This window comes from Perognathus longimembris, unplaced genomic scaffold, assembly GCF_023159225.1.
Source record: "Perognathus longimembris pacificus isolate PPM17 unplaced genomic scaffold, ASM2315922v1 HiC_scaffold_5241, whole genome shotgun sequence".
Taxonomy (NCBI): domain Eukaryota; kingdom Metazoa; phylum Chordata; class Mammalia; order Rodentia; family Heteromyidae; genus Perognathus; species Perognathus longimembris.
The window spans coordinates 288,380-301,457 of NW_025960647.1; positions in this window are offsets into that span (position 1 = coordinate 288,380).

The window sequence follows — 13,078 nt, forward strand, 5'->3', positions numbered from 1 at the left end:
GGCTAGTTGTTAAGAACTTTGCCCACGAAGGCCACTTCCTTTGCCGAGAGCTTTCCGTTTGCATAGGCTCAGAAGTTCCCACCGTAACCTTTGAGAATGCTATGCTGGTTCTCTGATCATCTTTCTTAAGTTCTCAGGTCATGTCATTCTGAGCAGGTTTTCGCAGGATGTGGCACGTAGTTTGGAGGCTGCTGAATCATTTACTAGAAGTTCTAGCATATGGTTGCGAAACCGTGGTTCTTTCTCTTTCGATTTCTTTCTCTCCAATTCATGCCGAAGAATTCTTGTGTCACAAATCCTATCGCTCAGTCTTGGTATTACCTCCCGATTGTGGATATCTCTTCATTATTTAGTCTTCCTGTTTCTCACTGGTAACTGAGGCACGACCTAACCAGTATACAGGAGATTGGCAAAGTCCTCCCTCTCAGAAATCAAGTGTGATGGGAACCTGTGGGCTGCTGAGGGCATTGCATAGTGGCGGGGTGACCTACTGCGAGAACCAGTGGCATTATTCTCTTTATATTTACCATGCGGAATGCTCCACCAGATCCTGCAACACTACACATGACCGGAAGCTCACTCTCTCTAATATATAATATATGTATACACAGTATATACATACAAATATATATTATGCAAACTATATTCATATAAACATGCATTACATAAAATATGTGTTATATAAAATTACATCTTATATGAAATTATACACACATATAATTTGTGTGTGTCAAGCACAGGGCTCTGGCACTCGCTCGGATTTTTTGTTCAATTCTGGTGTTCTACTACCTGAGCCACGGTTCCACTTCACTCTACTGTCTATAAGCTTTTTGGTCCAATTCTTGTGTTTTGCTATTGAGCCATCGTTCCACTTCCAGCTTTTTGGGGAGCTCATTGGAGATAAGAGTCTCACATACTTTCCTGCCCCAGCTGGATTTGAAACCGTGGTCCTCAGATCTCAGCCACTGAGGAGTTAGGGCTACAGGTGTGAGCCACCAGTGCCTGGCTTAGATATTTGGTTTTTTTGTGGGTTGTGAGGCTGGAACTCAGGGCCTGGGTGCTGTCCCTGAGCTTTTCACTCAAGGCTAGTGCTCTGCCACTTTAAGGCACAGCTCCACTGCTAGTTTTTGAGTGGTTAATTAGAGATAAGAATCTCACAGGCTTTTTTTCCTGTTTGGGTTGTCTTTGAACCGTGATCCTCAGATTTCAGCCTCCTGAGTTGGTAGGATTACGGGAGTGAGCCACTGGTGCCTGGATACATTTTATGTTCTTTTGTCTCAGGTTTCAATGCCTAAAAGACTCAGGATCAGTCACTGTACCATGTGAAATTTATCTAAGCATCGACTATTTCCTTGGGCCTCTGGGAAGTCCTATAGCCCGTTCTCTGGGATATCAGATGCTAAAATTCTGGCTCTGCAAAGATGAATAGTTCAAACACCTACTGTGTTCCCGAGCGGCACCCGGTAGCTCTGGAGGGCACGGTGGAGACTGAAGTCAGCGGGATTAGCATCAGCGCCTGTCCTTTGTTGAGCGCCTTTCTCTTCAGAAGTTTCGCCTTTGCCTTGGTGCTCCCAGGAGCAGGGGCAATCCGATGAGATGAGAGCAGATAAGGGGAGGAAAAGCTTTGTTCCAGAAGGCACTCAGCCTCATCCCCTGAGAGGAAGAGGTCTTGACTGTAGAATTGAGTTCTACTGGATTCATGGAGGATGCAGACAAGCTAGAATGCGGGCACGTCACAGAGGTCCTAAAATCGTTTGAGGCTGGCGCTGAGTAGCAGAATTAACTACTTTCAATGCAGAATCACTTGAAGGGGAAGTCAAGAAATAGAGAAGGCAAGGAGTATTAATATTCATTAATATTAATCCACGCCGTATCATGGTGCATTCAGTTTTCCATATTCTGCATGGAAATGATCATTGATCACATTAAAAGTGAAACAAACTCAGGGATATTAAATGATAAGCCCAAGATCACGTGCTTTCCGGAAAGTGTTCGTGTGTGTACACATGCAAGAGGCACGCCTGTCACAATGAAAACTTTCCTTTCTACCCTCTGGGAAGCGGTGGGAGCCACAGAGGGAAGATTTAAGCTCACGAAAGAAACTGACTTTGTAACTAGAGGTCTCGTGGAAATGGCAGCTTTGGTATGCCCGTGAGCTTTCTCCACAGGGAATTCTGGTACTTTGGCCTTCTTGAATTTGGTATGAGTTAAGAAAAAGACATGTAGCGTGGCTTCCATGTCCGAGTATGCACTGGAATGTTCTATCCCTCCGGGCACCCTAGAAACGGCATGGCTCCCTCAACCCAGAGATGAGGCCCCCAAGGAGTACAGAATTGGAAACTTTCAGACCAGAAAAATCTCCATTTCACCTCTAAGCTCAGGTGAAAGCTGTAAGTTGCAAACTGGCCGGATGTTAACTCTCTCGATCAGATGACTTTGAGTTTTGTGCATCCCCCACCCCGACAGATTCAAGCCACCCTGAAGAAATGGGACGTTGTGGTGAAAACCCTCGCAAATGTAACCGGAGGATCTGGAGTGTAACCGGAGGACCTGGAGTGTAACCGGAGGTCCTGGAGTGTAACCGGAGGACCTGGAGTGTAAGCGGAGGTCACAGAGCGCGCTTGCGGTGCCCATGGTGGAAGTTGCAGCACTGAGCATTTGGTGGTCGATATCAGTTTGCTTTGTGATGAACAGCGGAAGTGGTGTGTTCCAGTTCTGGTACAGAAAATGCCATTCTTCCTCAGCTGGTGGCCAGAGCCTGGGTGGACCGCGCAAGTCTTACACCCGAGGCCACGTCACTCACTGGAGACTGGACAGGAGGGACTGAGGCTGCTGAGCAAGCGGTTCCAGGGAGCCCTGAGCCCCGTGGGGCGGCCGGGCTGGATGCCAGGGCCTTCGGGCCCACGGTGGGCCGCGGGCGCAGGGGCAGCTCGCCTGCTCTCATCTCCAGTCAACCAGCCAAAAGCTGGACGTGGAAGTGGGGTTCAAGTGGGAGAGTGGCGACTTTGAGCAAAACAGTCAAGTGGGGATGCGAAGCCCCAAGTTCAAGCCCCATTCTAGGCACCCTCCCCCCCAAATTGCTGCTGCATTCACCTTTGCGCCATGATCTGCCCTCTGTAAGAGTCAGGCTTGGGCAAAACGGAGAAGCAGGACGCGGGCTTTCCCTTCCTTCCTTCGTTGAAGCTCACAGGAAGGCCTCCCCCAAGGGACGAGCAGGACCGTCGCCCTGGATGAGCTTCCACGGAGGCCGTGTCCTCCCTATGTCCCGGCAGTCTCTGGCTACAGTCTCCCGCTGTTGAGCGAGAGCTGGTCGTGGCCCGGGCTTCTCTCGTTCCCTGATAGTTCACGAACCGCTTAGCTCAGAGGGACGAGTAAAGGAAAAGTTTTCCAGGGGCTTCTTGGGATCTTTTGTGTGTCAGCCCTGGGGTTTGAACTCAGGGCTGTGGGCTCTTGCTGAGCTTTTTCCACGCAAGGCGGCTCTACCTCTCGAGCCTCGCCTCCATTTCCCAAGGCCGTAAGAACATCACCTTCCGTTCTCACCGCTTGACTCTTAAAGCAATGCCGTCGGGGTTGCACGACCAGTTTCTCCAATCTCATCTTATTCCTCGGGTTTGTTTTTATTCAGGTAGGCTGGTGATCCGCCATAGAGAGTTCCTCCACGTCCTAACACACACTTCACGGTTCCAACGCAACGTCTTAAATGATACAAGTGCACTTTGCTTCTTGCCAGCTCCCTTGCCGACTGACCCCCGGGCCCCTCACCAGCCGAAGGATGGCAAATGTGTGCAAAGCCCACCAACAGGAAAGTGTTCATTTCTATTTTCTTCTTTCTCTCTCTTTCTTTCCCTGTCTCCTCTCCTCTCCTGTCCTCCCTTCATTTCTTCCTTTCTCTTCCCTCGTTCTTCTTCCTTTTCGTGCCAGCACTGGGGGCGTGAACTCAGGGCCCAAGGTGCTGTCTCTTAGCGTTTTTCTGCTCAGGGCTGGCATTTTACCACTTGAGCCACAGCTCCACTTCCTGCTTAATGGCGGTTAACTGGAGAGGAGAATCGTATGGGTTTTCCTTCCTGGGCTGGCTACAGGTGTAAGCCATGAGCTTCCAACCAAAGTACATCTTTGTACATTTCTCAATACTTACAATGGAAAAAAAATTTCTCTCTCACATTTTCTATCAATAACCTGATTTAATCCCCTTTGCCCGTGAATTTTTTGGTTCCTTTTAACTTGTGCATGATATTCAGTCTCCATCCTAAACACCTGCCAGCATTAACTTTTCTTTGCTAGGAACTTGGCATAAAAATAAAGACCAGTTGTATATTCTCAGTGTATTTATTTAATATGGAGAATAAATTTATATCATTAGAAATTCTCCCCAATTTCTTCTATTTTTTATTTTATTTATATATTTATTTGCCAGTCCTGGGCCTTGAACTCACTCAGGGCCTGAGCACTGTCCCTGGCTTCCTTTTGCTCAAGGCTAGCACTCTGCCACTTGAGCCACAGTGCCACTTCCAGCCATTTTCTATATATGTGGTGCTGGGGAATTGAGCCCAGGGCTTCATGTATACGAAGCAAGCACTCTTGCCACTAGGCCATATTCACAGCCCCTCAACTTTTTCTATTTTTAATTTTATTTATTTACTTATTTGCTGGTTCTAGGACTTGAACTCAGAGCCTGGGTACTATCCCTGAGCCTCTTTGTGCTCAAGGCCAGAACTCTACCACTTGAGTCCTCAGTGCTACTTCCAGCTTTTTCTGAGTAGTTTAGTGGAGGTAAGAATCTCATGGACTTTCTTGCCCAGGTTGGCTTCAAATCACAGTCCTCAGATCTCAGCCTCCTGAATAGTTAGGATTATAGGTGTGATACACTAACACCTGGTTTATTTTTTGTTTTATTATTATTTTTTTAACTTTTTTTGGGGGGGGGGAGTGCTGTTACTGGGGCTTGAACTCAGGAACTAGGCTCTGTTCCCCAGCTTTTTCCTCTCAAGGTCGGTGCTCTAACCATCTGAGCCATATACTTCTATTTCTGGCTTTTCTGGTGGTTACTTGGAGATAAGAATCTCACAAACTTTCCTTCCCTGGCTGGCTTTGAACTGGCCGGGCTCCTTAGATCTCAGCCTCCTGAGTAGCTGGATTAGAGGTGCGAGTTGCCCGTGTCTGTGTGTTTTAGACTTTTGTGTAATGTAGGCTGGCCTCTAGCTCCAGATTTTCCTGCCTCAGTGAAGGGAAAGAAAAATGAAGGAGGGTGTAACAAATATGACAAGCAATGTCCTCACTACCTTATTATGTAACGGTACCCTCTCGGTACATCACCTTATCAATAACATTTAATTAAAAAATAAATAATAAAATGACTCGAATTATAAATCCGATGGTATAAAACTATGGACGAGTCCCGATAATAATTGGTGGCATACTTTTCGCCGCCTCACCTACGATAAAGATAAAACCGTTTCTTGAAATGTGTCATGGGAAAAAGGCGAGGTACTAGTAGGAGAGGTGAGTTGAGGCTGAGAAGTCGTGGCGATTAGTCAATAACCACACACTTGCAATTAACTGCTCTAACCAGAAATCACCCCCCTTGGGTTGGCTCTGTCGAAAGAGCCGTTGTCTTTTTACTGTCATCGTGGCCGCAGCTGGAACCTCAGAAGGCGATGATCGCGTGGGGGCTTGGGTCACAGATAGAGATGTGACTTCTTGCACATCCTGAAACTTTCTGTAGGGTGAACTGATGCATGGGAAGCCAAATTATACGAGCGCTGGGCACTCAGTTCCTGGGGAAGGGCTTTGAAATCATCTAAATCCAGACAACTCCTTCTTCCAAGGGGGATACGTGAATTTTGCTGGGACTAGTACTCTACAAAGCACTGGCAATCAAATGGTCGGTACTACCAGGGCTTAGTTTCTAATCTCCAAGGGTAGGACACACGTTAACTGAAGAATCACATACACATGATTATAAGTGATGGCAAATATGTCAAAGGAAAAATTATAGGATACTGCAATAGATTAACTTTTAGTAGAGTGCAAAACAAGAAAAAAAAAGAAACAACCTTCAAACCAGACAGATGCACAGATGGAGACAGGAAGTGTCTTCTGATCTTGAAACTCACACTGGGATCTTTGTTGAGTGCCCAGGTGTTATAAAAAATAGTGAAAAATTATACGAAAAACTAATCTCCTATACTTCCAGTCAAGCGTGTACATCTATAGGGAATATCTATAAACTGATAAGCTTAAGTCTTTAAAAATCTCAATACCTTATACAACTAAAAGCATCATAAAGTGGGAAAACAAGTTTGAATCAGAAGGCAGTATTTACAATGAACTATCTGGTGAAAATCGGTATCTATAATATATAAAGATTGTCCATAATCACTATGGGAGGAATCCTCTCACTTGTAGATGTTTCAAGGGGTATGACAGACAAATTCAAATGGCTAAAAAGCATTTGAAAGTATTAGAAAGAGGAAGCCAAAGCTGATATAATTTACATTCTATACCTACTAGGCTGACAAAAGCAAAGTTTTATAATGCTGATTATTTTGTGGATATTGATTGGAAAAATGAAGCAATTGCATAATATCCAAGACAAATAAGGTACAAGTCCTTTACAATCCAGGGACTCCACTTTAAAAATATATTCTAGAGAAATTATTGCACATGTAAATATAGACACTTGCTAAATAATGCTATTTGCAACAATTTTATTAGCAAACATGGGAAACAAGACTAATGACTAACATAGTCATTTTAATCATGGGAATAGTATCCATCAGTTAAAGAATAATCTCAATAACTATGTTACTGATTTATTTCTCCCAAGGAGGAAAAGAGGATGACTAGAATTCAGGAGGATTTTTATGTTTCACTTTTTAAAATGTGGGCTTAGGGTGAACATATATATGTATATATGTTTGTATACATATATGTGTATAACATTATATGTGTACTTACGCACATACAGTATGTATGCATACATATATAATATTGTATATTTCTGGTCCTGGGGCTTGAACTTGGGGCCTGGGTGTTGTCTCTGAGCTTGTGTACTCAAGATCCGCATTCTACCACTTGAGCCGCAGGTCCATTTCTAGCTTTTTCAGTGGTTAACGGAGGTGGTTAACAGACTTCCCTACTTGGGCTGGCTTTGAACCACAGTCCTCGGATCTCAGCCTTCTGAGTAGCTAGGATGAGAGGCGTGAGCCACTGGTGCCTGGCCCGTAGCTGTTTTCAAAGCTGTAATGAACTGAAATGCTGAGTGAGGTGGGTGTCTGTGGATGGCACCCACAGCGCCTGCGTGGGGCTGGAGACGGCAGTGCAGTTCGAGCACTGCTTGGGCGGAAACCCCGGGAACACTTCTTCCCAATGTGTTAGGTGAGAGGTTGAGATCAGAACGGTTGCAGTTCCAGGCCAACGTGGGCAGAGCAGTCCATGAGACGCTATATCTAATCAACCAGCAAAATGACAGCGAGGAGGCTGTGCTAGAGGACCAGAGAGAAGCAAGCTGAGTGAGAACCCGAGACCCTAGGTTCAAATCCTGGTCCCGGTATATAGACTAGCTGAGTCTGTATACCATACTGGACACTGAGCGTACCATACTGGCCAGCAGGCGCTTAAAGTAGGATATGTCAGAGGCATTTCGAGTACACATAGAGAAATAGAACTCATTATCTTTGCCACCAATTCCCTCATCTTTCCTTGCGCCGTGCTTGCAAACAGAACTGCTTACTGCTGACGCGTCTCTCTTCCCTTCCCACATGGCGTCCTTACTGAGGCCGTTAATCTTGGCCCCCCGGGGTTTTGCAGAAAGGCCCTCAGCCTCGGCTTCCCCGGCTGTGTGGTGGGGGTTCCGTGGGTGGACGGCCCTTCAGCTCCGTGGGTGGACGGTCCTTCAGCTCCGTGGGTGGACGGTCCTTCAGCTCCGTGGGTGGTGGACGGTCCTTCAGCTCCGTGGGTGGACGGTCCTTCAGCTCCGTGGGTGGACGGTCCTTCAGCTCCGTGGGGTGGACAGTCCTTCAGCTCCGTGGGTGGACGGTCCTTCAGCTCCGTGGGTGGACGGTCCTTCAGCTCCGTGGGTGGATGGCCCTTCAGCTCCGTGGGTGGTGGACGGTCCTTCAGCTCCGTGGGTGGTGGACGGTCCTTCAGCTCTGTGGGTGGTGGACGGCCCTTCAGCTCCGCGGGTGGACGGCCCTTCAGCGTCTCGTGCCTCTGACATTCCTCACTCCTTACTTGCCCTCCACGGAGTTCCAACATTGGGAGTTTCGATTTGAGAAATCTGATGCGGTGCCTCGTGACTCTTCTTTTAAAAGATGATTTAGTAGCTTTAAATTTACTAGCAAATAAAAAAAAAAACAAAAGACACACCAAACTTCCTGAAGTGACTAAGTGTGGGCTGAAGTGAGAAGACCCAGGCGTGATACGGCCGGGCCGTGACTAACGTGGCGTGAGCAGGGGAGAACTGCTTCTGGTCAGCTGGCAGTGCCACTTTTGTGCTCTTTGTTTGTTGTTGGTGGTGGTTGTGGGGCTTGAACTCAGGGCCTGGGCTCTGTCCCTGAGCTCCTTTGCTCAAGGCTGGGGTTCTACCACGCTGAGCCACAGCTCTACTTGTGTTTTTGAGGGGTTGATTGGAGCTGAGTCTCCTGGGGACGTTTCTGCCCCAGCTGGTTTGGAATCCTGATCCTCAGCTCTCATCCTGGAGTAGCGAGGATGGTAAGCTGCAGTTATACGGCATGTTTGGCGCACCTGTGCTGATGTCTTGAGCCTGCTGTCTCTCTTTGGTCACACATTACCACCTGTAGAAGCCCCCCTTGCTCTCCTTGGAGGTTTAGCGACAGCTTCCTCTGCGTGTCTGTGTCGGGCCAAAGTTCTTTATATAGTACAGCTCATCAGGTTGCAGGGCCGTAATTTGCCAAGACTGCCCATCTCCTTAGGACGTGGCCATTTGGGGGCCGGAGTGGGTCATTTAGGCTGTAGATCCCAAGCCTGAGCCTGGATCACGGAAGTTCACTCTGTTTTTGGATCTATGTTGCCTTCGGGGTCCAGGGGTTATGGGGCCTCAGGAGTCAGAAAGACTCAGGCCTGTCTCACCAAGCAGAAGCAGGGTGCCCAGGGGTGGCTCTGCAGGGTGCACCCTGGTCCTGGGAAGAGGGCAGAAAGGCATTTCTACTTCAGATCAGCCGGAGCACAGAGAGTGGGCAGCACCCAGACAGCAGAAACCCAAGGGGCCTCGTCCCCAGAGCTGCCTTGTCTGTGGGGCGATCAGAAAGCCAAGGCTTTGTGGTGAGCAAAGCTACCAGTAAATAGGCTGTATTCTGTATTTTGAGATTTCTTATTACATACCCCAATTCATACACATCCAGGAAAGTCTGTATACTTTCAAAAGAACAGACAATGCGGTAGGTGACGACCTATCTGCTGTGTTATACTGTACGCTACTGCTATACACATTGCAGGAGGCATTCTTTTTATCAGGAACATTTAGTTTTTTTGTGTCAGAAAATGCACTATATTGGCTAAGGCAGGTGGTGCCTTGCTGAAACGGATTCTCAAGATCAGTATCTGCATGGCTGAAGTCCGCCATGTAAATGGCCATGGGTCAGGTGTCCAGGTCCTGGTGTCTCTTAGTTCAGCCCTCCTCCTGACGCAGCAGCAATGCTACTGGAAGGTAGGCCTGAACTTGATGCGGACTTGGCCAGCTCACAGATGATGAGCTCAGTCTCTTCCCCATCGTTAATCCTTCTTCTTCCTATCCTACCAGCCCCAATTGGTCTTCAAATCCTTTCAGAGCCCACTGAATGCCTCCGCTTTCTCTAGGGTCTCCTGATCCCTAAGGTCTGGGCTCCCCCCCAATCTCCTGATCCCTAAGGTCTGGGCTCCCCCCCAATCTCCTGATCCCTAAGGCCTGGGCTCCCCCCCGCCCCGCAATCTCCTGATCCCTAAGGCCTGGGTTTCCCCTCCCCCTGCCCCCCAGTCTCCCAGGTGAGAGCCAGAGGTTCACCGTTTCATGCCCCCCTTTGGCTCTCACTTGCTCAGGAGCTGGCTCTTGATCCCGGCCCCTCTGTGTCCCCTGAGTGGGTAGATGCTCATGTTTCCTGAGTGCCTGGGCCTTGAGGTGTTTTTTGAAATTGCTCCAGAGGTCTAACATCCTAGGGGGGGAGAGGACCCAAACTCCTGAGTATCCCCTCCCACCTTCTTCCCTTATTCCATCCAAAAGCCTGTCTGGGTTAAATCCAAGCAGTTCCTGTGGGCAGAATCCTAAAAATGATCCCCGGGCCCCTCTCCACTCTTCCACCCCCCGTCTCGCGGCGGCGCGTGGTGAAAGGCGTGGAAGATGAGACATGCCGAGTCGCTGAATGGAGGCAGGTGGGGCCTGGGCAATTGAAGCCCTTCCAAAGAGCGTTTCCCTCGGAGCCTCTGCGGGAGAGGAGGCCCGGAGAGTCCAAGGTTGGGAAGAAGTTGAGAGCTGGGTGCTGGCTTGCGCGCAGCCGCAGGGCAGTCAGTGGAAGCTCAGGGCTGCCCCTGACTGAGGGCGGCGAGGAGAGGGGCTCCTGGTTGAGGCAGGAAAGCCTGGCCCGGACGCCGATGCTCTCCAGAGGCTCCAGATGACCGGTCAGCTCTGTCGGTGCCAGTGAGCGCCAGGCCTCGGACCCGCAGAACTGCGGCACATTAGGCATGATTGGAAGCTGCTAGGTTTGTGGCAATTTGCTATGCCATCGTACAAAACAAAGACATTTATCAGATATGATTCACAGGGCAGGACTGGATCTAGTGCTTTCCCCAAACTCACTGGAGCCTGCAGGACTTCCAGGCCGCTGCTCTGCTATTGTCAACTATTTACCGTGGAGGACACCGGGCTCCGTGAGTTGGACGGCTTTGCCACGCCAAGCGAAACATCCTCAGCTGAAGCTCTTTCTTCAAAGCTGGGCAGCTCCCCGGCAACCTGCTGCATCCTAAGCCTTCTGGGACGTTCTCTGCCCTGGGCACGTGGTGCCGTCTGTCCTCTGTTCTTCTCGGTCTGCCCTGCTATCCGAGACGAGTTTGGATCTGCCTAGGGAGGGCATGCAGGGCGGCCATGGTCCTCTTGTATTGGAGGCGCCCGTGAGCAGCTTTTGGCACTGAAGGAAGGGGGGAACCTCTGAAAGGGGGTTCCCTAGCTTGTCCTGACTCAGGTGGTGACCAGGAACGCAGGAGGAGCATGGAGGCTGGGCCCTGCTCGCTGGTTCTCCGCTCACGGTTGACCCTGCTCTCCTGGAAACTGCTCTGCAGTGGTCCCAGCGCCACCTGAATGAAACCCAGCACGAGCACTTCCTGGTGGTCCCCAAGCAAGCTCCCCACCAGTGGCCGGAGAAGCAAAAAGACAGACGCGTGGCTTTCCACCAACACCAAGGCTGCCCCCGCCTCGGGACTCGGTGGCGTGGCAGGCTGGCGGCGTTCTTCCTGTGCAGGACCACAGGCCTGGCTGCATGAGCCCCCCACCCCCCAGCCTCCCCACCCCCTTTGGTGACCGAGGAACCACATCACAACGTCCACGCAGCCTCAAGCTCTACCAAAGGCCCCTTTGTAGTTACACAGTTGAAGCACCCATGTGGCTTCAGACTCTAACCTGTGCCCGCCCTCACAAGCTGAGTGCTAACACCCCCGCTGAGGTGAGCCGGTGATCTATTGGGAAAGTAAGTGTTGTTCGTTTGTGTACCGGTTGGGCCCAAGGCCCTGAGCTCAAACCTCAGTACCAGCACCAAGGATGGCGAACTCATTTTAAATCTGCCCCCTTTCTCCAGGTCATGACAGAGTCAAAATTACATCCATTCATTGACACTACAAGAGGTACGATGATTTAGAGTCCAGGGTCCTAACACTTTATAAATGTAGGATGGTAGTTCCGACTACGTAGCCGTCCTTTTTGTAAGTGCAATGAGTGTCAGTGTTAGAGAAAAGATCTCATAGAATCTAGACATTAATGAGAAAGCTTAGAAGGGGCGGAGGGGTGGCACGTACCTATAACCCCAGCACTCAGGGGCTTAGGGGATATGAGCTCAGGAAGATCGGGAGTTCAAGGCCGACCTAGGCTCCGGAGGAGACCTTGTTTCAAAAAACCCCCCAAATACGCGGAAGCATGAAACACTAGCGGAGAAAAGGTGGATTCCGAGTGATAGCGCTGGCTCGTGGGTATTCACACGGGGGAAAGAATCGTGTGGCATCCCTACTCACACCACCGCTGAGCAGAGACAAAGACAGAGATCCCAGTGTAAGAAAGACGCCTTAAAGGTTTAGACGCAAATATAGACTGCTCCCGGTATGACGGAGAAGTGATGTAAATTCTGCAGCAACACATCCCACCTACGTGAAGCCCTGGGTTCGATTCCTCAGTCCCCCCCCCCCCCCCCCCGAAAAGGCCCAGGGACTCCCCTGGGAGCCGAGGGAGGACTCTGCTCTGCGACTTGAGGAATTGTGGCACAGAGGGCAGGGCGAGGGGCTCAGGCCCCGGGCCGGGCGCCCCGGTGGGGCGGCTCCGGCCTCCCCGTGGGTGATGGGGACGGAAGCGGGGGGGGGGGGGGGGGGCGGGTGGAGGAGCGGCGCCCACTGAGTCACCCCACGGAAGCGCTCAGCTGTGGCCACAACAGGAAGGGGGGTTCTCAGAAAGGGCGGCCCTCCTTCTCGCTTTGAGGTGGACAGGAAAGGCGGGCCTCCCCCCACTCCCCCCCCCCCCCCCGCCGCGTGCCTGCCCACGCTGGAAGCATATGCGGGGGGAGGCTCCCTCCTCCCCCCCCCAGTGACCCCCTCCCCCGTCCTGCTCATGGTCCTGAGTATGGGGCCGGAAGGGACGAGGAAGGGGGAGGGGAAAGGAAAGGAAAGGAAAAGGAAAGGGGGAGGAAGAAGAGAGAAGAGGGGAAAGGAAAAGAGGAGAATGGAAAGGGCGAGGCTGGGGGGGGGGTCGAGCTCCGGACCCCCCGAAGCAAGAGGGCTGAGCCGGAGGCCCGAGGTCAAACCTTGGTGTGACCCTTCCCCACCAGGAGAAAGAAAGAAAGGAACAAAAATGCCTCCCCCCCCCGCCCCCCCCGCTTCCCCGCCCCCCCCC